Source organism: Falco biarmicus, chromosome 12 (genome assembly GCF_023638135.1).
Source record: "Falco biarmicus isolate bFalBia1 chromosome 12, bFalBia1.pri, whole genome shotgun sequence".
In the NCBI taxonomy this organism is placed as follows: domain Eukaryota; kingdom Metazoa; phylum Chordata; class Aves; order Falconiformes; family Falconidae; genus Falco; species Falco biarmicus.
This window is the reverse complement of record NC_079299.1, coordinates 2713333-2737923: the sequence shown is the minus strand read 5'-3', so window position 1 is coordinate 2737923 and position 24591 is coordinate 2713333. Positions and strand designations below refer to the sequence as shown.

Sequence of the window (24591 nt, the reverse complement as noted above, 5' to 3'; positions counted from 1 at the left end):
GACAAACAAAAGAAGAGGAAACAAACAAATAAATCACTGGCGCATAACTGAAGTAACTTGCAAGAATTATTTTAACAGTGTTACTTGCAAGCCCTGTATCAAAAAGTAATTAATTTAAAACACTTAAAATCCACGAAGTAAAAAGATAACTAAGATTTACTGTGAACACACTTAAAACTATTTTCTTACAGAATGTTCATGGCTATGATTAAACTCAGGAAATACACTGCATCAGCCATCCTTTTAATGTTATTTAAGCAATCTGATCTGGAACACATCTAAGTACATAACATTTAGCTGAATGCAAAACCAAAGCAATATTCCAGTCAAAATCCAGATCTTTTCCTTCCCAACTCACACTAAAGTCACAGCACCTCAAAAAGAAGCAATAATCTAGATATCACAAAGTGCTCTGGCCTAAGGTCTTGAATAAACCAAAGCTACAAACCACTCATTTAAGAATCTACCTCAAAGCTGCACGCAGCACCATGCTGGAGAGCAAGTTCACGTGCATCAGTAAACAATTATTTTATTATTTTTTTCTGGGATGTACTTTTACCAACTAGTATGTGCCACACGGGTTATTTTTCTTAGTTTATCCTGAAGGTGACTAAGAAACACAAATAGCAGAAGCTAAGCTTTCCATCTAATCAGAAAAGCAAGTACATATGGAGATTATGTTTTCCACTTAAGTCCTACAGATGAACACATACGCTATCCCTACACTACAGGCGTACAGGATTTAAAGCTATATGAAGTCAAGATTTAGTCGTTTAGCTAATAAGTTGGAAAAAAATTCAATGGAAACCTGTAGGGGTTCATGCAGTGTAAGGATGAAGGTATGAAAACCTGAGGATGACCAATGTCATCATTCTTGAGAATAAATTCTGTCTCCAGAAGACAGCTGCATACATCAGTCTACGATGCCATCAGAACAAAACCCAAACATATGTATAAATATATAGACAAGGGAAAGAACTACAGTGTGGATTTAAAGGAACCAGTGAGTGACAGAGCACGCAAAAAGCAGGTGTGAAACCACAGGTTTTTGAAAAGTCCCTGGACATATATGTCTTCTGTCATTCAGTGCCATCCGCTTACGACCCCCTGCAGCAGACTATACATTCTAGGTGCTTGCAGTGCTTCTATTTAGCTAGCGTCACGTAATAACTTCAGATAGAACTCCAGACAGCAATCGCATTCTGGCTTAACTTTGCTTCCTAATAAAAATACTAAAAATGATTGGTCTATATTTATTTTTATCCGCCTTCTTGCAGATTCGATGCAAAATTATTTGCATTATAATGTTTTTGTGGCAGCAGACAAATCATACTAGGCTAATGTAAAAAGACTAAAGTGACTGTTTAAATACACGCTTTAAAACAAGAAAGAAAAAAATCCATCACCTCTCTGAGCACCCTTGAGGATGCTTTTCCCTGCTATCTGTTGATAACATCTCTCATGAAACACAAAACTAAACAAAAATCCCCAGTCTCCAGCTTCCAGTTAAGCAATGTTCCTCCATTACAATAAGCAGCTGATCACACAGAGCACACAGACTGCTTGCTGTAGTGGCCGTTCATCACACACAATAAACATACAGGAGGAGCTAGGCATCACCATGAGGTGGCTACATCATCACCAGAATTCTGTAGGGCTGTAATATCTAGACAGCTGGTACCGCCATGGACAACCCCCATCACCTTTCTAGGGAGGGACTCACAAACAGATAGTCAGGATTAGGAGTACAAGTGGTTGCATGGTGAGAAAATCTCCAACATAACTGCTGCCTCCCAGGTGCAGGAGAACAACTCTTGAGTGTTTTGTTTATTTTATTTTTTTTTTCTTAACATGAAATTCCATTCTGGACAAAAATTACATTTAGAGGTGTTCTGACTATCGAGACAAAAGCAGTTAAAATATTAAAATCTGGTATTTTATCAGCAGATCACTTTTACCCAGCATAAATGTTTGACGCTTAAGACAAATGTTACCTTTTGTTAAACCTGACTGAGATAAGCTGGGTTCCAGATGCATGACTGAGGCCAAAAATTAGCCTATTCAATCCGTCCACAAGCCTTTATTTTTTACCTTTGACATTACCAATAGAGAAGCAAGAAAACACCTATTTATCCTGCTTATAACCTTCCTAGTCTATCAGGAACAGTATGTCAGGAGACACTGCATCTTGCAGTAAGGACACACAGGAATTGCTGTACCCATCCAGATCTTAACCCTTCCCCATCAGTCCTGCATGCAGAACAACACTACACTGACAGCAACGTGTCCAGGAGCCTGCCATGTTTCAGTAAAGGCGAAAAACCTTGGTTCATTCTGTATAAAAAATTTACAAACAATACATTTTCTGGGGTTTGAATGCACTAAACATCAGACTGCATGAATACCATGCATCTCATTTCATGAATATTTAATAAAAGCATAAAACACTCAAGAGTAAATTTATTTGGTACGGATGCTTACTGCAGACATACTAAACCAGCATGGATACCTACAAGAGACAGATAAAACTTAAATACAGCAACTTAGTGTATGTAGTTTTGTCCCATGCATTTAATGACTATAACACGGAAAGCTGAAGGACATAAATGAATCAACATGGAAAATATTTATGAATACATATTACCCACTACAAACTACTTCTATAAAGCCAGATCATTCACACGGACGTGGAAGTGCACGGGGCTGTAAATGCACGCCAGGCACGTACTTTTTAAAGCTATTCCTAAAGACCGACCTGAAGCAGCAAGCAGGAACATTCATTAAAGCAAAACTATGACCTTGGCCCGTAAACAGAGCCACAATTCACACCGGTTTGAAAAAGCCTTTAGGTTTGTGTTGGGTTGGCCTTGGCCAGCTGCCACCTGCCCACCCAGCCACCCCCTCACTCCCCTTCCTCAACAGGGCAAGGAGGCACAATAAGGTGGGAAAAGCTCACAGATCAAGGTACAGGCAGGGAAATCACCAGCTACCATCACAGGGAAAATGGAGTCAAATTGGGAAAAATTAATTGCAATTAGTATAGCTTTGGATAGTGAGAAACCAAACTGAGAATACCTTCCCACCCCTTTTTGTTAACTTCAACTTCACTCCTGTTGCTCTTTCGTTTCCAACTCTTCTACCTCTCCCCACCAGGCGCAGCAAAGGGGGACAGGGGCTGCCTCCACTGCGCAGGAGGAATCACAGGCTCCTGTGCTCAGCATGGGTCCTGCCATGGCTGCAGTCCTTCAGGCTGAGCCTGCTCCTGCATGGGCTCTCCACAGCCCACAGATCCTTCAGGGAATGTCCACCCCCTCCAGTGTGGGGTCCCCCGTGGGCTGCCGTGTGGATACCTGCTCCGCCGTGGTCTCCTCTCCACAGGTTGCAGAGGAATCTGCTCTGGTGCCTGCATCACCTCGGCGCTCACAGGGCTGTTTCTCACACTTTTTTCCCCTCACTTCCTAACAGCGTTTTACCCTTTCTTACACACACTGTCCCAAAGATGCCCCACTGGTGGCCCAGGGGTTCACCTGTGCCCTGCAGTGGGTCGGCTGGAGCTGGCCGTGGCAGGTAGCCCCAGCTTCTCCTTACAGAAGCCGCCCTGCAGCCCCCACCACCCCATCACACATTCCTCACGTAAACACTAACATTTCTGTGTCTATCACTCAATCAAGGCTAAAACATTTGAAACATTCAATTAAACTTTCAATTTTTAAACAAATTATTTAGATTCCTATCAAACTAGCATTCATTTTAAAATTAACTTCAAACTGGAGGGGAAAAAAAAAGCCAAAACAAAGCATAACATTTTACTTCAGAAAAAATATTTTGGTTGAAAAACCTGAATGCTATGGATAAAACTTCACATGCATACTTTTTAACATGCGTACTTTGAATGCCAAATTACCATTTTTGTTCACTTGCCAAACCAAGAACGTCCATTATTTGCTACTTTTACATTGTAGGGTTGAGTTTCACGTCTTTCAGAATTCATTGCAATACTATGGTACAGACCTCCTGCCAGGACCGTGTCAGGGTAGGATGCTAGTGCCTCACAACACCAACATTTATCTGGTAGGACCTATCCATACGTCAGGTAACTGGGAGAGGTTCTGACCAAACAGCGTTCCCGTGGGTTGCAGACTCAGGAGATTAACCCTCCTTTCTGGGATATTGAAGACATCACCTTCCAGTTGTGCAACTGTGGGCACTCTGATTGAACAGCACCATTCCCGATCTGCATCGGCTCCATTTTATCCGTTTCCTTTGTCATTTAAGGTTTTAATGATTATGGGCCAGTAAAAGGCTGCTGGAAGGCCAAGGCACAAAGGAGCACAAGAATGGCCACGAGCTCAGATGTCACGTCTTATGATTCTGGCAATCTCAAAATTTCATTTACAAAGAGAAAATAAACTTTACCAAGAACTCCTCCAGGCAAGCTCCAGCTGTAGGTACAGCAGCAAACAGCTTTTTCTCTGTACTTCAGTAGTACCTACATTTTCAGTAAAACCCAATTAAATTGAGATTTCCGATGTAAACAGCTTTTTGGATGCTAAGGTTGAAAACACTGATGTGATTCAGCAACATTCTGATATTAGGAAATTCACTTCTGGTGTCAATAGTTAAAAGAACTTTGACTTTTAGTTTGATGAGCTTCACTGCTAGGGAAAAAAAATAAAGTCTGTCAGACAAAAGGTCACAAGGCTTGACTGAGCAACTAATGAGGCAGCTGCATACTCAGCTAGAGTCATCTCATTTTCCAGTAGGTGCTGCCTGCTAACAGCTACAATACTTTTCCACAGGCATCTGACAACCAAAAATATACTTCTTGGCATTACAGAAGAATGAATCCTGAAGACTACCAGTTTCATATGATTGAAGAGAGATTAAATGCATAGTATCTCTTCACAGGAAGTAGCTCAAGAAAACATAAGTATTTCCTTACAATTTGATGAGACATCCTTTACATGAATTCAGATAATATCTACTATGAAAATGTTCTAGTTTGCCCAAACCACACATAATACAGAAGTGAACTGAAGGGATGGGAGGAACCAACAAACTGCCTCCACATTTCTCCAGTCCCTGCAGTAATGCATTCCTCGCAAAAAATTAAAACTCCCTCTCACGATCACTTGGATGCAATCTCAGATCTTTGCCCTCAATATGACTTCGACATTTGGAAGGGGATTAGACCCTGCAGCTGCAATGCTGCCCTGCCATCCCCAGCCATGCAATGGGAGGACAGAAGGCAAAGCAGCCACCGCTCTGCCACTGTGTGGCGTCAGCGTAGGCTAGCAAAGGTGCAGAAATACAAAGAATAGGAAATTGGGTTACAGAACTTTATTGCGTTTGGTCCCCGAAAAACTGAGACATCGCTAGCAGACATACAGCAGAAACTACATCCAAGTCAAAATGTTTGGCAGTTAGACACAGGACAGAAAAGTCACAAAGCAATACTGGTAACCAGCCCCATATCAGCTCTCTACTATCAAGCAGATTGCTATTTTATACTTGATAAAAAAGTATATGTTTTCAAAAGACAGATTGACAAAAATTACATAAAAACCCAAATGTTTTATATAAAAAAGCAGGTACAATCTATAGCCGCATTTCATACCACAACTTTGGTTGATTTTAAAAGTGAATTAAGAACAAGCTTTATTAATAACTAGTTGTGTATATTGCTGTTTGTTTATTTTTTCAAATTATCACTTAATGACATTTAGAGAAGCCATTAAATTGCATGGCATTCTAGTCAGTATGAAGTGTTGCACTTCATTTAATGACTAAAATGTAATTACCTGCATAGAAAAGCACAAGATAATATGAACACCAAGAACTGCATTTAACATGTTTCTATTCTGAATTTTGTGTACTGTATATTACTGTATATTACTGCAGTTACAATCCTGAATAACAAGGTATGCATGAATACAGAAAGACGCGATCTACTTGTCACAGGAAAGACTCAGACAAGAAGCACGTTTCATTAAAGCACCTGCTAGCGCACAGAATGCTTTCCCATTTTCCTGCTTTGAACCTGACCTGTTCCCCACTGAAGTCAACAACAGGTTTAACGGTGACATCTTTGGAGGTTCATTTAAGTCCTTGGAGTCTGATCAAACGTCCAGGAGAAACACTTCCACAGGCCTTAGCAGACCTTGCAGTCCTACAGAAGCACAATGTTCAGCTTTACAGCAACCATGTCCAGCCTCCTGCCTGCCACTATGAAATCGTAAAATGGGTCTGGCGGATTCCACAATAATTTGATCGTGTGTCCATGCCTGATATAAATCACACAGACATGACTGGGTGCTCTGGTCTTACTAGGTAGCAAGAGTAATGAGACCATAGAGCAGAGAAATAAAACTGTCCAGAGAAAGTTTTTTTGATTGTCAGTTATTTATTGACAGCTGCCATGTTCCTTCACAGAAGAAACCAGAAGTCTTAAAGTGAGTTTATTAACTGAATTCCAAGGACCCATGTCATGTGGCAAACCAATCCCTTATTATACAAAAAAAATGTAGTAGAGCGCTGTCAATTTATCTGCCTACCTACCAAAATAATTATTTTCAAAGAGACGATAAGGTGATACCAGATAACCTCTAAGAGCCAAGCTCCTTCTATACAATCTTCAAAACATCAAGTATGGACTGAATAAATAAATTATGCCAAACTAGAGTCTAGTATGTTCCCAAAGGTACTGCTTAGTGCTCCATTTCATGGTAATTTAAAATTCAAATGTTTATCCATTACACCATCTTCTTAAAGTCTTTCAGAAAGTAATGCAACCTGGGAAAATGACACCAAAGCAGCACGGAGGCAAAGCCCTTGGCAAGAATGACTGACACAGTAAAACGAGACAGCCTCAACCAATACTTCTGTAGTGAACATCAAGACTCGGAAACTTTGCAGTAGTAGCGAACTAATGGGTTGCCATCACATACAAGGGGAACGCTCCCCGCACAGGTGTGGATCGTTCAGCCTAGAACCATCTCAGGATGGCAGCACCTCGGTAGACTGCTGTCTTACAGGCCAGCCTGCACCCTTCTGCTGCTAAGGCGCTCACTGGATCTTCAGATGAAAAACTATAAAGAGTATAAAGTACTCCAACAGATTTCATACCTGAATTTGACCTTAAATTGTTTCTCGATTACATAAAACAGGCTTACTGAACTGCATGCATAAACTAAACATGCAGGCACTGAAAAAAAAACCCCAAATTATTACCATCTGCTTAAAAAAAAACCCTATAATTTAAGTATAAAATCAACAAAACCAATGAAATTATGATAAAACCTATGAAATTATTAATTCAAAGGGTCAAAGGGAGTACAGATAGTCTACTTTATTAGTTAGTGTTGGACTCATTTTTAGAAGTACTATTGTTGCTATGTACCATCAGTTTTCTGTTCCTTTTTTTTTTTTTTTCCCCATAGAGAAATCTCATTCTTCCCTGCTTTTCTCACATTCTTTTGTTGCTTTCCAGCAATTATTCTTCTTGCCCTTTAAACAATTCTTCACAGAAAATTCCAAGGTAACAATTTGGTGAGAAAATAAGGTTCATGATCCCAAATCCACAGCTAGGAAACATCCACCTGTTTCTTCCCCCCTGCTTTTCCATGTCATGTAAATACAAATCCCTGGCTCCCTTTCTCTATTAACATGGCATACACTGGAAAAGGACACAGCACGCTTGAATATATTCTCTAGAAGGAATAGAAATTGCTGTTCCTGAGCACGTTATTTGTCAGCATACCCAGAAATGCATTGCACAATCCATTGTTGTAATATTTAAGCAAACTGAGTAAGAAACAAGATAAGTCTTTATTACACATAAATCAGCAAATAAAGTCACACTCGCAGGCTGTTAAAAGCAAACAACTACGGTGTGAATGGGAACTTTTAGTCTGAAAAGAGCTGCTATTGTTGCAGAAAGATGAAGATGCAGTATTACAAAAACAGCAGTTACCAGCTCCAGAAAGCATTCTGAGATAAATTTCAATTTCAGTAGTCACATTACACTGCTTTCCTTCCTCCTTTATTAGGGAATAAGTCCATTATGAGATAATCATGGCTAGCCTAACACGAGAACAAAACCAACTTATTCTGAAGGAGCCAGGAATCATGTCTCAAGGGTTGCTTATTATTATTTTAAATGACCCTTTTGCAGAAAGATGCTGTACAAGTATCTATTCATTCCAAAGATCCAGGGAGCTGGTGAATCATCTCAAGCCCTTCTCCAGGAGAAATGCAGCACTCAGATGACAAGCAAAGTAGGACTTTAGTCAGTTCTAACTAACTAACTTGGGCTACCATGGTCTCTGTTTATATCAGAACATGTTTTATCTCAAAAAGACGCTATACCTGAAATCCTGAGCACCAAAGTCTGCACCATTTGTATCCAATACAAAAGTAAAGCTAGTATACATTTAAGTGCAAAGTAAAATTCTGTCTGACAAGAATTTAACAGCATAAGTTATACAAAGCCATGGACGATAATATGTTGCAGTAGGCAGAGAAGAAATTCTTGTTTTATTTGACAAAATACCATTAAATCAGTTCCCAATTACAAGTAGTATGAACTTGTGCAATGTAAGCCTCTGATCCCTCCCCACCACCTCAGATTAAAATAAAACGATGATAGTTGCCACTCATGATAAATGACTTACAGGAAGCACTAGATAAGTGATAAATTACTCCATTTTGCTAAACAGCAATTTTAATTCATTTCTAAAAAGACTAGACCATGCAATTTCCTCACTAATTTTCACTTCTTTTTATTTAATCACACAGAATATGCACTTCAGAAGCAAATTTGCAACTGGGGAGGGAGAGTAAAGTAAGCAGAAGTTTTTAGGAACTATGCCATCTTAGTGTACATTAAATACTGAACTGCCAGAAAGTGAAAATAAGTGGATCTTTTCCCTATGAACAGTCATACCAATAAAAAGTAGATTAAAAAGTCCTGCGGTGTACACCACAGTTATATTAACTTTCATATAATTACTCAAAACACCAATGTTTGATATATTTTAAAGGCATTCTTGTTAAATTAAGAATAAACTGCAAAATGCCAAATATCCATAACATTCTACCATCCACAGAAGAAGAAACTAGTTTTGCTCAACATTACTGTTGTCTTAAAACTCAGTTAGGGATTTTGGCCAGATGTTGGGAAACCAGGCTAGGTCTACACCAACAAATAAATACAGGCTCCAAGTTTCCTCGCCAAGGTAAAAACTGTGCCAAACAACCTACCAAAGGCCTTTTCCAGCTCTCCAGGCTCCCACTGACTTTGCAGTAAAACCGCAAAATACAGATTTTCAGCTTTCAAAGGACTGGAAGCACAGAGTCTTTCAATACCAGGTTGCTTAGAGAAAGCAGTTGGTAGAAAACCTGACATTACAATTGTAAAAATAACGTGTTTGACTTCTAACTTCTGCAAATGCAAGTTTTAAACTGAATCCAGTTTGAGTGATGGCACAGGAAAGGTGAAGTCCTTTCTCCCCATCCCTGCCTGCCGCGCTTCTGCCGGCGTGTTAAAGGGGAGGAATGCTGCACAAAACTAAATGGTGTTGGTTTTTTTTTGATTGAGAAATCTGATAACAAGCTGTGTCCTGGATGAAAATCCAGTTTCTTTTCTGCTTTTTGGACAAAGCAGCACTGCCTTACTCCTTGCTGAGGGTTTTCCAGAAGACTTGCATTTATTTTTGCATTACTGTAAGTAAAAATAGGGCTTGGGAGAGGAAGAAACACTTAAGACTACTTTGTTGGTATTTTATTTCAAATGAGACAATAAGGAAGAAAAGAGTCCCAAATTAACACATTACATGAATTTATCATAATATAGAGAGAGAGTTAACTAGTGAGATGATCTGATAATGAACATGTCCAATGCTCATAAACTTCTGAAACATCAGCTGAACACCTCTCTTACAGCACTACATGGCGCTACAGGATTAGTGCAGTATGTCCTGGGGTTTGGATGCAATGAAAAACAATAAGCAATTTTCTGGTCTTAATTAACTCCTGTTAAAAGAAGCCCTGCATAACAGTAAGTTTTCCAGAGATACGGAGGGAATACCACTGCAATGGTGTTACGTGCATAAGGAGCCATTTGTTTAAAGCCAGTTTTGCACTAGTGTCAGAGAGGTACTACAGGAACACGAAGCATTTGTCTCAGCAATTTAAGCCACAGCAAGGATCTGAAAAAGGGAAACCAAACCAAACTTTCTGATTATACACAACTGTCACATTTTTTCAGTCTGTGCCTGAGATTACGTCATTGATGGAATGTCTACATATAAACGTTGGGGAAAGAAGTCTATTGGATCTCATGTTAGTCTTCAAAACATGTTTGGAAGAAGCTATTTACAATTCTTACGTCTTTCTATAAACATGAGAAATTAAATATGAAAACAATTTTTTTTTACCGCATCTCCCAGCCTGTTGAGGATACTATCATCTAATAAAAGGAGTTCCTCTTACATTTAAAACAAAGAAACATGTTTTCAAATTACTGGGTATATGAGGAATATATTCTATGAAAGAATCCTACAGCAGCAAAGGAGACCTGAAAAGCTGAAGTCTTACCCAAAGCAATCTGCTGTTGAAAAAAACGAACAGAGATGTGCCTATGGTCTGTTGGTACCTGCTAGAAATTTTTGATCTAAACAAGCAATTCCTAATATCCCATTACGATCTTTTATATTTAAATATTACAATCTTTTATCTTTAAATAAAATCAAAGGAACTACAATCTGAGCTATAAACATTAAAAGAAATTTTTACAGATGTCCTGGTTTTGGATTAAGGTCTGGATATATAAGAAACTCAAAACTTTCCAAAGGCAGACAGACCATTAGCTAAAAATACTATTTGAGCTATATCATCTTAATTCACTGTCACATGGCTAATAATTGAGCCAAAACTGTATTTTTTTCTTAAATAAGGCCTCCTATGAGAAGCAGTAACAGGAGCAATAGGCCTTCTTTCTGGTGTATTTGGTATTTCTTTTGGCCCCTTGTTCTCAGAGTTGCCTTCAGCCAGCATCAGAAACTAGATCACAAGCGTCCAAACGAGCTACAGGATCAGAAGGCTCTGCCCTTTTCTCTTTCCACATATACTGACTTCACCTGTAAGTACTTAGTGATTTTTTTATATATCCTGCCCAATGAATCATTTAGCATGGACCCAAAATTATTCCTATATGCTCCTTCTCTTAATGCCAGGCTATGTAAGACAACTATTTAACCTAAAGCAATGAGATCTTTATTAACGGTATGCAGTAGCATCTTTTATATCTACAAAGTTTTTGCAAGTTAAAAAAGCACATTAATCTAAAGCAATTGACAATGGATTTAGGTTGGACACCAAATCTTGGAATAATTTCTGGGTTATGAAAGAGAACACTATTTTGTTTTCCCCTTTTTTCAATATTAAAAACTAAAGTAAAAGCTATAAATAATTTCTAAGAAATTAAGAAACAGTTTTTTCTTCTGAAGGAAAGCAAAGGTAGGAGAACATTGCTATTTTTAATTGGTTTGGTTTTAACAATTGGTAATGAATCCTAATATCTAATAAACTGAAGTAACAATTCAGATTACCTTCCCCCAAATGTTAAATTGACTTATCGCTACACTGAGAAATGAAAATTGGTTTCAAATTCCCTTTATGAATGTAGTTGGCAGACAAAACTAAGGACGACACACAAACATTTAAGTGATGAGTGTGGCACAGACACTTCTTTGATTTGCTCTGGAAAGAAGAATCAACTATGTAGATGTTAAAAAAAAAAAGATACAAGGAGTGTATTTTAGAATAGAGGCAAATAAAATATTAGTATAACAATAGTGACTCCTGTCAAGGTCACAGCCATAAAGAAGCTACATAGTCTTTATTTTACAGAGAAAACCACCCATAGCTATTTACACAGAACTGCAACCACCTGCATATGTACTGCAAGAAACATTCAAGGGCAAATCCAGAGCACTTGTACATAATCATGAATTTTTTAATTCAAAAATCCATGTAAAACACTAAGATGGCTTCCCAATATACATAAAACCTTGGTGGCTGCGATACTGCTCTTATAACATAATCTCTTATAGGCTGTGATACACCTTCCTAGAAACAGTTTGACCTATTCCTTAAAACTTTCTTTTCTGTTGTTTCATCCCCTCTTCCCTCTTAGATTTTCTTCTTCAGAGACCATTCTTATCGCACTGCAGCTCCTGCTGAGGAGCAAGGGGAGGCTAAGCCATGTGCTGCTGGGTGTCCTCACAAACCAGCAGCCACTGGCAACACCCAGTCACATCTGAAGATGGGAATAGACCTTAATACCAAAGCTCTATTTCCACTCTGTGTGCACCAGCCAGCCAGAAAAAAAACCAAAAACAGAAGTGGGGACATGTTAAGGATATGGGTAAAAGGCCAACTAAATTCAAAGCAGCGTAACACATTTTATCCTGGGAACAAAACACTAAACCCTGATGAAATCTACAGAAGTCTGACAGACTATGTTAAATACTGATGTATTACAGCTCTTTTATTATTACTATTTTTTTTGCTGGCTGGCATGCTAGGACTGGTTTCGATGGATTTAGGAGCTATTCTAATATTACTGCTTGCTGGAGGACTGATAAGCATGTTGGTGTTACGTTAAATTAACACTCACTTTCCAAGCCAATAAACAAAAAAATCAAAGCACAATTATTTTTGTAATAGTTTGACAGGATACAACTTTTTTTTAAATAATCTTTCCCCTCCCTACCCTCAATCAAAATCTAGGTCATGATATTTTTGAACACAGCAATTATTTGGTAAAGAGCTCTTTAGATGTAAGCAAGGGCCTAAGTTTGGGGACTGTAACACCAGGGTCTTGTGTAAATAACAACCAGAGATACTCAGAACGGTCATTTTACATGTAGTAGCCTCAAAAATCCACATTTAGCTGACTGCAGTTACAAAAGTATGTAAGGAATAGTTTTTGCTAACGGACACAGAAAGCTATCAATGTAATTTACATTAAATTATAAAAGAGAAGCAGCAACTACATAGCAAACTGATTTTTTTAGGAAACAAGTGTTACTGAAATGACCTTTTCCCACTAAGGTTTTAGTGGGAAAGCTTAAATTGCCTAAAGCTTACCCCCATAAAGTGATAAAGGAGGAGACAATTTAAAGAAACTTGATGGATTAATAAGTTTCAAGTAACAGCTGTAAGTTTTTCTATATTAAACAGAAGACCATTTTTTCTGTCACTTCCTCTTCTTTACAATACATGCCAGGACTTGACAAGATTCACTCTTCAACAGAGTTCCATTATTTTCTAACAGATTACCAGTAAGGTATATCAAAATGAGGCTTTCAAGACCTACTCTTATGCCAGTTTGGCTTTTTTTTTTTTTTTTTTTTTTTTTAAGTGGCCATATTTTAGAAATTGTAGTTACCACTGTGCACCGATTTATTTTTGGCTATGCATATATAAAAGATGGGTACATCCAAATTTATCCTTTAAAATATCCTTCTAGGCACATATTGTAAAAATGTAAGAGCCCTAACTAACACAAAGTCTCATTAACACATTGAGAAAATCCCAGAAAACTTCTGCAAAAGAAAAAAAAAATAAAAATCAGTATTATATATGTTATGCATTTCATTTTTTGAAGACTGGCTAGCTCTTTTTCCATAAATTCAGTATTACCTACCGATCTTTATTTTTTCAGAAGTCATAAGTCCTTGAAACTGTTTGATAAGGAGGCCTCCCTACTGAGATTACCAACAGTCTTTTTATAGAAGCCTGCAATAACACCGTAAAAGCAAAAGAAGATTAGCAGAGTATAAAAATAATTGGACCTCTAGTGCTGTATTGACATTTTAGAGGAAAGATTTGCTGTCATGTCTGAGGCAAGTTATCTGCTGGTGCTGGTAAGTTCCATTGAAGATGGCACATTTACACCACTGATACTTTATCCTGTTCTTTATGCAATATATATGCCTATAGAAGGCGAGATACTTATAGTGTCATAGGTAATCCAACATATTTGCATCACTATACTCATCTAAGATAAAACTTAAGATGTCATTTCTTAGGTCACAAAAAAAGAAAAAAAAAGACATAGATAGAAAGAGGGGCGTTATTAGAAATAATGACATCATAGAAACATTTGATATTAACAACTAATTCAACTTGTTAAAGAACTTGTCTAAAAACTGCCAAACATATTTCAGTATTTACTATTACCACACAGGAGCTGAGTATTATGTACAGCCTCATGCCCTAAGGATATGAAGAAAACCACCACCACCAAAGTTAACAACCAAAGAACACTTACATAAAAACCCCAACTGAAAAAAATAATTTAACATAGCTTACAAAGGATAACCAAAAGAGAAAAAATGAGATACTCTACTGACAGGCATAGTACATAACTTTTAGATTTGGCTACTCTTCCTTTTTCAATAACCCAATCTGCATGCAGGGTCTAAAGTTTCTCTACATATCAAGGTAGAAAAAATAAGGTTCACTACAGCTGCTGGTGCTTCGCGAAGCTGTTGGCCAGAGGGGGCAAGGGAAGAAGCAATAGTGTTTGTATCCTTGCACCAAATGTTTCAGCAAGTTGCATCTATTTTCTGCAAATCTCCATCTCCTAACCAGTAAGGGGGAAAAAAAATAAATCCAAGAGACCAAAGCCTTTGTCAACAACAGCAGGAGCCACAGGCTGGTTCCTCCTGCACAGCTTGAACACAGCTGTTGGTCCCACAGAAAACCACACAGGAGTCAGGAGCAAGGGCTATTACTGGATTGACTATTCAAACACAAAAAACTACAGTGCAGGAAAAGTGCTATGCAAACCGTAGTTATTAATAAACCACTTCACCTCAGAAGAAATAAGATAATGTTTTGCTTTTTCCTATAGCATAACTGAAGCCAATCATAATTTGAACACAAATACTCTTACTAGCCGCCTCCACTCCTTTCCCCTCCATCCGTGCCTCGTGGGTCCCCTGTAATTACTGCTCAGCTGTTTAGACACACAGCCCCAGAGGCCGGTCAGGTCTTACATTTATTACATTAGGAAAATGCCACGGTGCAGTAGCCAGAGTGACAGGATCAATATACATTCAGAAAACTTTTGCATTATGAGTTCTATAAGGTAGTAATTCAGCCTCCTCCTATAAGCTACTGTTTTCTTTGGGCTGCTGAATATGGTTTTGCTTTTCTAAAGTCTCTCCTCATTTTATAGCTCCCTGAGAAAATGACTAAAGCTGTTTATGTACAATACACAAGACATTTGATTATAGTTGTCATTAACTTATAAAGCCATTTGATGACTACTCTGGATACCTTCAAACTAATTAAAATTGAAGAGTTCTTCACAAAACACACCAGCATTCATCACTGAAACACCAGGTCAGTTATTATGTTCATTAAATTATTTAAACCTTTCTGAAGTTCCAGGGAAGGGAATTACTGCGTCTGTCAATCAGGAAGTCGTTCTGTAATTGTTATCTATATTTCTCCCCAAGGCTCCTGCTCCCTACAGATTCACTAAGAATTTTGATTGCTCACCCTATAGCATTCATTTTGAGAATCCCACCCCTCAGTATTATTGCTGAGGTAGTATTATACCTCAGTATTCAAATGAAACAGTGGTACAGTTGTAAATGGTTTAAAATAAAAGATACGTCCATCATTGCAATTCTTTTTAATTGTCATTAAACAAGAAATCTGCATACTAGCTGTCCACTCTTTCCTAATTCTCTTCTACTTGTGTTCATTTTCACTAGATTCTTAAACTGAAATTTAGAGGAAAAACATAATTCAACTCCACGATAATTTGATTATTTCGTTATTCAAGTATCATTTGTTTGTACATTAGTCTAGGGCTACGAAGATGATACGCATGTTGAAGGATTTCCATTTCACAAGGGACCAGTACACTAGCCACAAAATTACAACTCTTTGATGGCTCCAAGGACAGCTCATGCAGCCCGTTTTGTCTTGCTACATCACTCTGTTATTTCCCAACTGCCCTAACACAGAGCTGATAAGCAACTCCTCTGTGCTGCCAGACAAGCAGCACAGACTGATAAGGCAACTTTAAGCTCCCCATTTTTGTTTTCTATCCTCATCTTCCACTTTTTGAGCCTGTTTGTGCAAGCACAAACAAAAGCTGAACAGCCTGTGCTGGCTTCTCAGAATACTATAATGCAAACAGCGGAGAACTTTCTTCACTCTTTCTGTTGGGGATTTTTTGTCAAGTGGATGCCTATCATAGTAAGTGACCCATTAAATGACTAAAAATACCCCTGTAATAGCAATGAACTGTTTCAGAAGAAAGAAAAAACTACTGTTAAAGATCCTATTGAGACTCAGGAATTTACCCTGGATTTCCAAAATGGTTTGAAGAGAAATTGGAAGAGAAATTGGATCTTGACCCATTTCTGATGATGCAGTAATCAGCATCTAGATATTTTTCCCTGGCAAGCCAGTAGCGCTGGGACAACAGTTCTGAACATTCCTCAGCTTCACTCAAGACTCATACAAGGGCATTGAATCATCCTCTTAACATCATCCATTTTTAAAGTTTGGCGTTTTGTTTGGAAGAAGCATGCTTTCATTCTCTTAACACTGTTTTGTAAAGTACCACCCCGCTACAACAGAGTAACTTTCCCTTGACCTACTGGGTCCCACGCTCGCTCCTTCCAGTCCAGCACTTTGGATGGTTTTTTTCCCCGTAGTCAGAGCTGACCATAGACAGAGAACTAAGAACCCAAACGAATCCCAAATCCCCAGGTGGGCAGATGCAGGATAATTCTGTATTTTGGCTCTTGTACACCTAGAGCTCTCATTAAGTGAGCTGTAACTTGAGTAGTGACCTAATTGTGCTGTATCTTTTATTGTTAAAACAAAAGCAATTATGAACAGCTCCCAACAAAGCTAAATCTTTTCCATGTTTTTCTTAAAACACTGCTCATTTCTGATACACTTAAATTTAATTCAGTCTCTGTAGACCTCCCAATGCCTTGAATGTACACAGATGAATGCAGAAAGATTAAACATTTTCTTACTGTGACCTACAACAATGTGCTGAAACTTTAATTATTATGTTAATTCAAGCATTAGGCCCAGTGGATTTATTATAACCCAGAAGCTAACACAACCTACTCTGAAGTGAGATGTGGGCATTAGCTGCATCTAAGTATTTTGTCTACAAATATTTAGGCAGAGTAGCCAAAGGCTATGCACTAAAAATATTTTTTAAAATCTAATCCTAATTTTGGACCTTTTTCCTGAAGTAAATGAGGAGTTCCTCAGAAAAATTTGGAAAATGTAGTTGCCTACAGGAACAAAAGCTTATGCTTTGGTCAAAGATCACCAATCCAGATTCCAGACTTTTGAAGCAAGACTGGTATTTATTAGACAAAAATCTTTATTATACGTCAGGAGTGCATATCTTAAGCACATATATATATATATATACACACACACACACATATATCTATAGGATGATGTCCTTATAGGTTGACATTTGGGGGAAGAAAACCCAAACCCGTATTTTGTCACTGCAGGACAGGACTGGGTACCTTGCACACCGTATTAGGAATCAGAAGAATATCCAACCCTAAAAAAAGCCTACTTGAAATAAATATGGCTTATTATTAATAAGGAGAAATTTCCCAAGTCTTGATGGTTTTAAGGACCAGCACTGGAGGAAATATCAGGTACTGAAAAGTGAGATTTGATCTTTTTCCTGATGACAGTACAAGTGTTTCTGACCAGCTAGCCCTCACATCAGATAGCAATCTTTTGTATCATTCATCTAGAAAAGATGCCCACTTTTTTGTTAACCCCACATACAGCTAATAACTTCCTTATTTACCTTTAGCAACATGATTGACAAAAATAAAACTCAATTTTTAAAGAGTTTAGAAGAGGAAAAAAGTGAAGAACCTTGATGGGGTGAACTTGTCAGACATTGGTAAGACCAGTGGAACTTTGCTGACTACGGAAACTTTTTTTTTTTAAGCAATGGAGACTGAGGTAGCATATATAGTCTTACTTTTCCTTAGTTGGCTACATCAGAGTATTTAATATTAAAGTATCACAAAAGCACCTGTGTTGTAATTAGGAGCAATGTGACTTTCATCAAGGGAAAGTTAAAAAAAAGTTTAATATAATAAAGGCAAGCAGGAATTAATGCAAGCTTGCAGGCTTTATACTGCCAAGCAAGCCAGAGATTGTCCTGTGCTCATTTTTGAATATACATTGTAATTGCTTACTATCATATTGCCTTAATAACTACTACCACATATAAAACACTATGTTCTGAAAAGAAAAAACTTACAAAGGAATCATTTCATCAATATTTTCTGAAGTTGATGTAAATAAATTGGGCTAAAAGCTTTGAAGCTGAAAAGATATTAAAGACCATGGATAGTTCATGTATATTTCTGTATTATTTTTAAGCAATGTGGTCACAAGAATATTTGTTTCCTGCATTACTTTTAAAATTTCCCCAACAGCAAGACCCCATTCAAAAGTTTCTTAAATGTTTCTACTCTAGTCAAGTCTTATTCTTGACAATCTGTCCAGGATAGAGGCAGCATGTCCTTCACTTGAAAATAAGAGGCTTATTAAAGTACAGCTCTAATACAGACCTGGTTTATTTTATTATTTTTTTTTTTCCTTAAATACTTCAAGATTATGAACTGGATCACACTACAAGGGTAATCTTTGTAATTTACAGAGCCTTTACAGCCTTGATTTATGAATGCAATGCAATTCTATTTGTACAGATATTAATATATATAAGACAAATATTTACGTATAGTTTTAACCCAGGGAATAATTTCTTAAAGCATTAAATTAAGTCACTTCCCCATTTCAGTCATGTTTTAGTTACCTAAATAAATAAAAAAATAAAAAGAAATATCCAAAGTGTTTAAAAATATCCTTTATAGAATACACAAGCTCATCTGGTATCACTTCCTTAAAAAGGTAAGGCTGTTTTTCCTTTGTGCTCAAAAAAAATCAACATTCTTTTTTTACCTTGATAGTGGGGGGGAAATGGTGTTTTTTCCACAGGTAGAGTTCAAAGTTACCATGGCAACTGAATGAAAAGTCAAGAAGGACTTGCTACCAAAGGCCTTTACACATAAAGTTACAGTCAGTAAGAAGTATTGGAAAGTTTTATGGCTATTTTAAATACACAGAATTAGCGAATTCTATGTGGTTTATTATAGCCAAGTGTTAAAAGTATATGCCTTGATTATTTTTGCAATAAGGTACACCACAGAGAGGTTCATTAAGTAAAGGTCAATTACTCTAAGTGACATAAACATAACAAAATACTGGAAAACATGTTATTACATGAACCTTGTCATGCTCAATTTTCTCAGTTAAGTATTTTGTTGTCATGAAAAAGGTAACTTAAGCAAAGTACTCATTATATTTCAAATGAAGCAACTCAATTGATTTCCTGCCTTGCGTCTGAAAGCTTAATGCAGCAATTTAACAAAAAAACAGCTATTGCGTTAATTGTGTGAGAAAATACAGCCCTGCCTTTAAGATGTTGCATGCATCCCAATATACAGAATCCATAGTTAGCCACCATTACTTGAAGATTGTAAACCATCACATAACCACACCTGATTTAAAAAAAAAAAAAAAAAAAAACAAACAAAAAACCAAAACCAAAAAAACACCAAAAACCCACACACAAACCCAAACACAAAAAAAAGCCAACCCTCAAAAAAACTTAAGTTAGACTGTTTCGGTATAAGTTTAATACCTTTCAACCAGTGTTCTAAAATTATTAGAACAGAGGGGAATGCAAAGTAAAATCTATTCAGTGAAACTACTGTTCAGAAATAAATGAATCATCCTGGCAGCAAGTAATAAGTTTTATGTCACATTTGCATGTTCAACTCAAAAGTTGATTTTTTTTCCTTTCTCAACTGTATCATCTCAAAAACATAAACACATATTTTTTAAATTCCATCTTTTAACGTGTACTAGAGTATTAGCACATTACTATATTAGCTATAACCCACTTCAAATAATTCTATTGAACAGTATTAGACTCCATGCTTCTTGGAGCCAGACTTCCATTGGCTTTTCTACGACTAGGGATTCTACCCTTCACAAGGGGTTGTGATCAGCATAATTGATCTCTTAATAAACTAAGTTAACTATTCCTCCTAGCTGATATATTACGTTATTCTATTTGATTCAGTCTGTAAAAAGGAAGACAGGCTGGAATTTGGTTTAGACATTTAAATTTACTCTGAAATTTACCTTGACTTCAACTAAAAAAGAAGGCATGAACAGTTTTACTCAGCCCTCCACTACACATGCTTTTATTCCTAGGTCTTTCGACTAGCCGTATGCATAGTTCTTGCTCATCTTCCAAAAATCTCACCACAGGATACCAAAGCCTGCAAAGTCACTCAGAAGATTTCAATTATAAACAAATAATTGGCTCAGAAAAACATAAGTTCCACACTGGCATGCTTGTCATTGAGTCCTTTAAAAAAGGGGGAAAATAACCACATATTTCTATGCCATATCCTATCGTTCAATGAATTTTACATACAAGCCTTGCAGATTTTCACCTTATATAATGATGGACCGCAGAGCCCTCTGCTAAACATCATTTTAGGGTTGTACTTTAAAAAACACCTAGGATGTTCTCATAAGCCCTTCACTGAAGTTATGTAAAGATGAAAGGACAATCATTTCAGCCTGTACTTTATAAAATACTTTGTAGTTTTGGTCGCAGTTTCAAGATCTTTAAGACTGGTATGGCAGTAACGTGCAGCGCTGGCAGCGTGTAGTGACAAGCTCACCACCTCAGCTAAGCACAATGCTTAGTCACACTTCTGAGTTCGGTGGTTAGGCACCCTGCTTTAAGCACATGAACACCAATGCAGAGTTTGTTTCTGGACGTTAAAACTGGATTTGTCTTCTTCCAGAGGAGAATGATGTGAAATACTAACTGCAAGGACATCCCAGTGATACAATAGTCATAGCACAACCTTGCATGTGCAAACTTTTATATATTAAAATTTTGAAGATGCAAAGTAGATTTGTCCACCCTGTTCCCTAGAAGAACAGTGTTCTTACATTCAAGAACTATGTCCATTTAACTAACATGTGAAGGTATGTTTTGGTAACTTATCAATCCTGAAATAGTTAACCTCTGGGGACTTTAGTATTTTTTTTTACATCGCATTGTATACACCTAGTTATTATCAGAGCAGATGGGAACATACTGAAGGGGCAGTTACACGCCACAGCACATCTTGTGGTCTTATTTACTTAGAGAATCCAGACTTGAAACCCATCTGGACCTCCTGGAGCTTCACATTACAGTCCATGGCCCCAGATTTATTGCCTCCTTACATGTTGTGAGGATGGCATGTGCCTAGGTCTCACCCAGTGTAAAGTTAAGACTGGACAATCACCTATCTAGATCTAGTTGCTGACAAAGATTTCTAAGTTCAGACACCAAGTCCTGAGCTTATCTGTAAAATGTTATTCATAGAGAAATAATATTTTCTGATATTTCCTACTGTTTTGTGTTTTTTTGCCTCAATATCCTGAGACATCCTACATGTAGCAAATGCACTACACTTGAGAACTGAATTCAGACCTGGTAATTTACTCTCAACACTTTGCATTTCACTTAGATTTGAAAATGACAAGCTGTTGGTCCAATTTTTGTCAACATGTTTTTAATTAGTTCTGAATTTATGACAATTAAAGCTCACAGTTGCTTTTAAAATGAAGTTACTGAATTTGCCTTAATTCGTTTTCATTGCTCAGCAATGTGTGCATTTTAATTCACCATGGAATTATTCCATCCTCTCCGCTTTCCACGGGGAATGCACTACCATCAGCACTATCATCTTTTTTTCCTGTGAAACTTATTGATGAGAAAATAGACTGAAAGCAACTCTTGGGAATGCTGGCCGTGCTCCACATTTGACTGACTCCATCTGTGTCTCAGCTGACTCAAAGACCCCAATGCATTCCAAATTTTTTGGGGGGTGTGGGGGGAAGAAAGAAAAAATTGCATCATAACACTGATTTCATATTACTTGTGTCTGCAGCTGCAGTCTTGCTTTTAGGCAAATCATATCTATTATTTATTATTCTAGGGCCATATAAAGCAGAAAAAAGTAAAAGCTGTAATTCACTTAAAAGATGAGACACTGCACAAAAATAAATTGTCAGTTCACAAACTTTTTGGGGGGCAGGGAGAAAAGGGTTGAAGTATGATTGTCACCCTAATGAAAAAATAATTTTGGCAAGTTCTTAGAGCTTTAATAATAAATGACAAAATTCTATATCTTAGAAGAACAAGGTTCGAGCTCGTGTGCCTCAGCCACATTTTTTCTCTCTCACTTTAATTTTCTAGCAGGAAAGCAATTTTCTCTTCACAGGTCCTCTGTGAGTTTGTATTGTTCATGCACCATTTCTTCCGCGAATAGCTGTAGACTGATCTATACTTTTATGAGTATCTGCAGACTACATGTCTTAATCTGAAATCACAGCAGAATTTTCTTCCAGTAGATTGCTTAAAAAAAAAAAAAAAACCAACTGTTACAGTAGCTGAAATTAATAATACAGAACACAGAAGCCTAATAACAGAGGTACAGTATAGCAACCTGTTTTCTACTTAAGCCAACATGTGTCTACTAAAAAAAAGTCTACCAAGCCGCCTATTTCTTTTGTAACAATTCTAAATTCAGTTTGGTTATGGGGTGTTTCCTTCCCTTTTAAACTTGTTATAGTATTTTTTCCTTGTAAAGTAAGTACTGTGCACTGTAGCACTAAAACAAGAACTAAACAGCACTTTTAAAAGGATTCAGATGTTACAATCACCAAAAATAACATTTATGATAGGCTATTGCTTTCCTAGTTTAACTATTAATGTAAAAAAAAATCCTTGCTCTAATAGTTAATTAAAATTACAGAATAATAGAAAAAGAATTAATTCCCCAGAGTCCACCTGCGTCTCCATGCTTTAAAAAAATAATGTTACAAAAAACACAACAAATTACCATAACCTAACAAATTGGGGGAGAGTGAATTCAAATGTACGTTAACTGTAACATCTGTTGCTTGCTTTTCACAACGTATGTTCAAGTCAGTCAGATACAAATTTTTATTATTTTTTTTCACAAGTAGATTCAGTGTCTTGTTCACTGTCTGGTTTATGCTGGTTAAAGGTTAACTCTGTTACTAAGATGACTGTCCCAGTTGCTATACTCACTCTGTTTACACCAGAACTGTAGGATTTATGAAACTTTGTTACAAACAAATTTGTTGACTTCTTATAACTGCATACAGACAGGACCCAACTCATGAGCAACAGATTCATACCCATTCCTCTCGTGCCAGGCATCGCACTCACATATTACAGGTCCAGCAGAGCCTTTGTAATTGACTTGCAATTAAAACCCAAGAACAAAGAGTGATAACATCAATTTACTTAAATTTTCTCTTTTGTATTTGTATACAGAAAGATAACAGTTCCTGATCACTTATCAGGGTAAAGTCAGCAAAGCGCTAGCCACAGCACAGAGCCATGTGGGGAAGGCTCCTTCCCAAGAGCATTACTGCCTTTTGTTCACGCCTGTCCTGTAATTGGTGCAGTCAAGTCAGAGTAATGTGCTGGAATTCTGTTGTTCTCTTCAGTGCCTCTTAATCAGAGCCAGGCTTTGTAATGTGTTTGAAATGTGGATTTCTTGTTCAAGAGAAGGAGGCCAAGTGGAAGCTGAATAACCCTGACCTTTCTGAGCTTGGAAAAATCAACACACTACCAAAAAAAAAACCCAAACCCACACAAACAAACAAACAAAGAGAGAGAAGCATTCATAACTGGAATAGGATCTTTTCATCCTTTTCAAATGCACATTCAGTGGTCACAGTATGGTCTAATTAAAAAAATAATTAGAAAGTTGGTAAACTTTTTTTTCAAAATATATTGAGAAGGTTGCAAGACTTACAGAGCAGTCACAAGAACAACCACCATTGATTGATACAAGAAAACTCAGTAAAGAATGAGCAGGAAAAGCTTCTACATTATATTAGTATGTTTTTCAGCTTCACACAACGCTTCTTTCGTCAGCTCACTTCAGAATTGCAAGTTTCCTTCCATAGGTATGATGAACATTATGTACTGTAAATCCAGTTTCCTGTCAAAATAAGTTATCCTCTTAGCATAACACTTGGAACACTTTTTTTTTTTTAACGTGAAAAAAACATCTTCAAAAATCAGCTAGTTCCTCCCACTATTGAAATACCTTGTGGTACAAAGCACACCTTTGAGACTACCACCTCTGACCTGCCCACTAAACAGACTGCAATACCCCATTTACTTTCTCCACTACTGACCTTTCTCTCTAGGAGGGCCTTTGCATAACCATCATCTTCACATTCTCTTTAGATAATTCTCCTTTACAGCGATGCACACACACAATAAAATCAATAATTTCTAAGAGGACAGCAAATGGGAATCCGTTTTGACATGTCATCTACAACATTTGCCAAAACTTACTTTACAGTCTTCAT

General features: G+C 37.3%; 1 protein-coding gene across 20 annotated transcripts in view; it reads right to left on the bottom strand.

Moving 5' to 3' along the window:
• NRXN1 (neurexin 1) overlaps positions 1 to 24591 on the bottom strand; it is a 730473-nt gene that overhangs the window by 477292 nt on the left and 228590 nt on the right. The window lies entirely within an intron of this gene.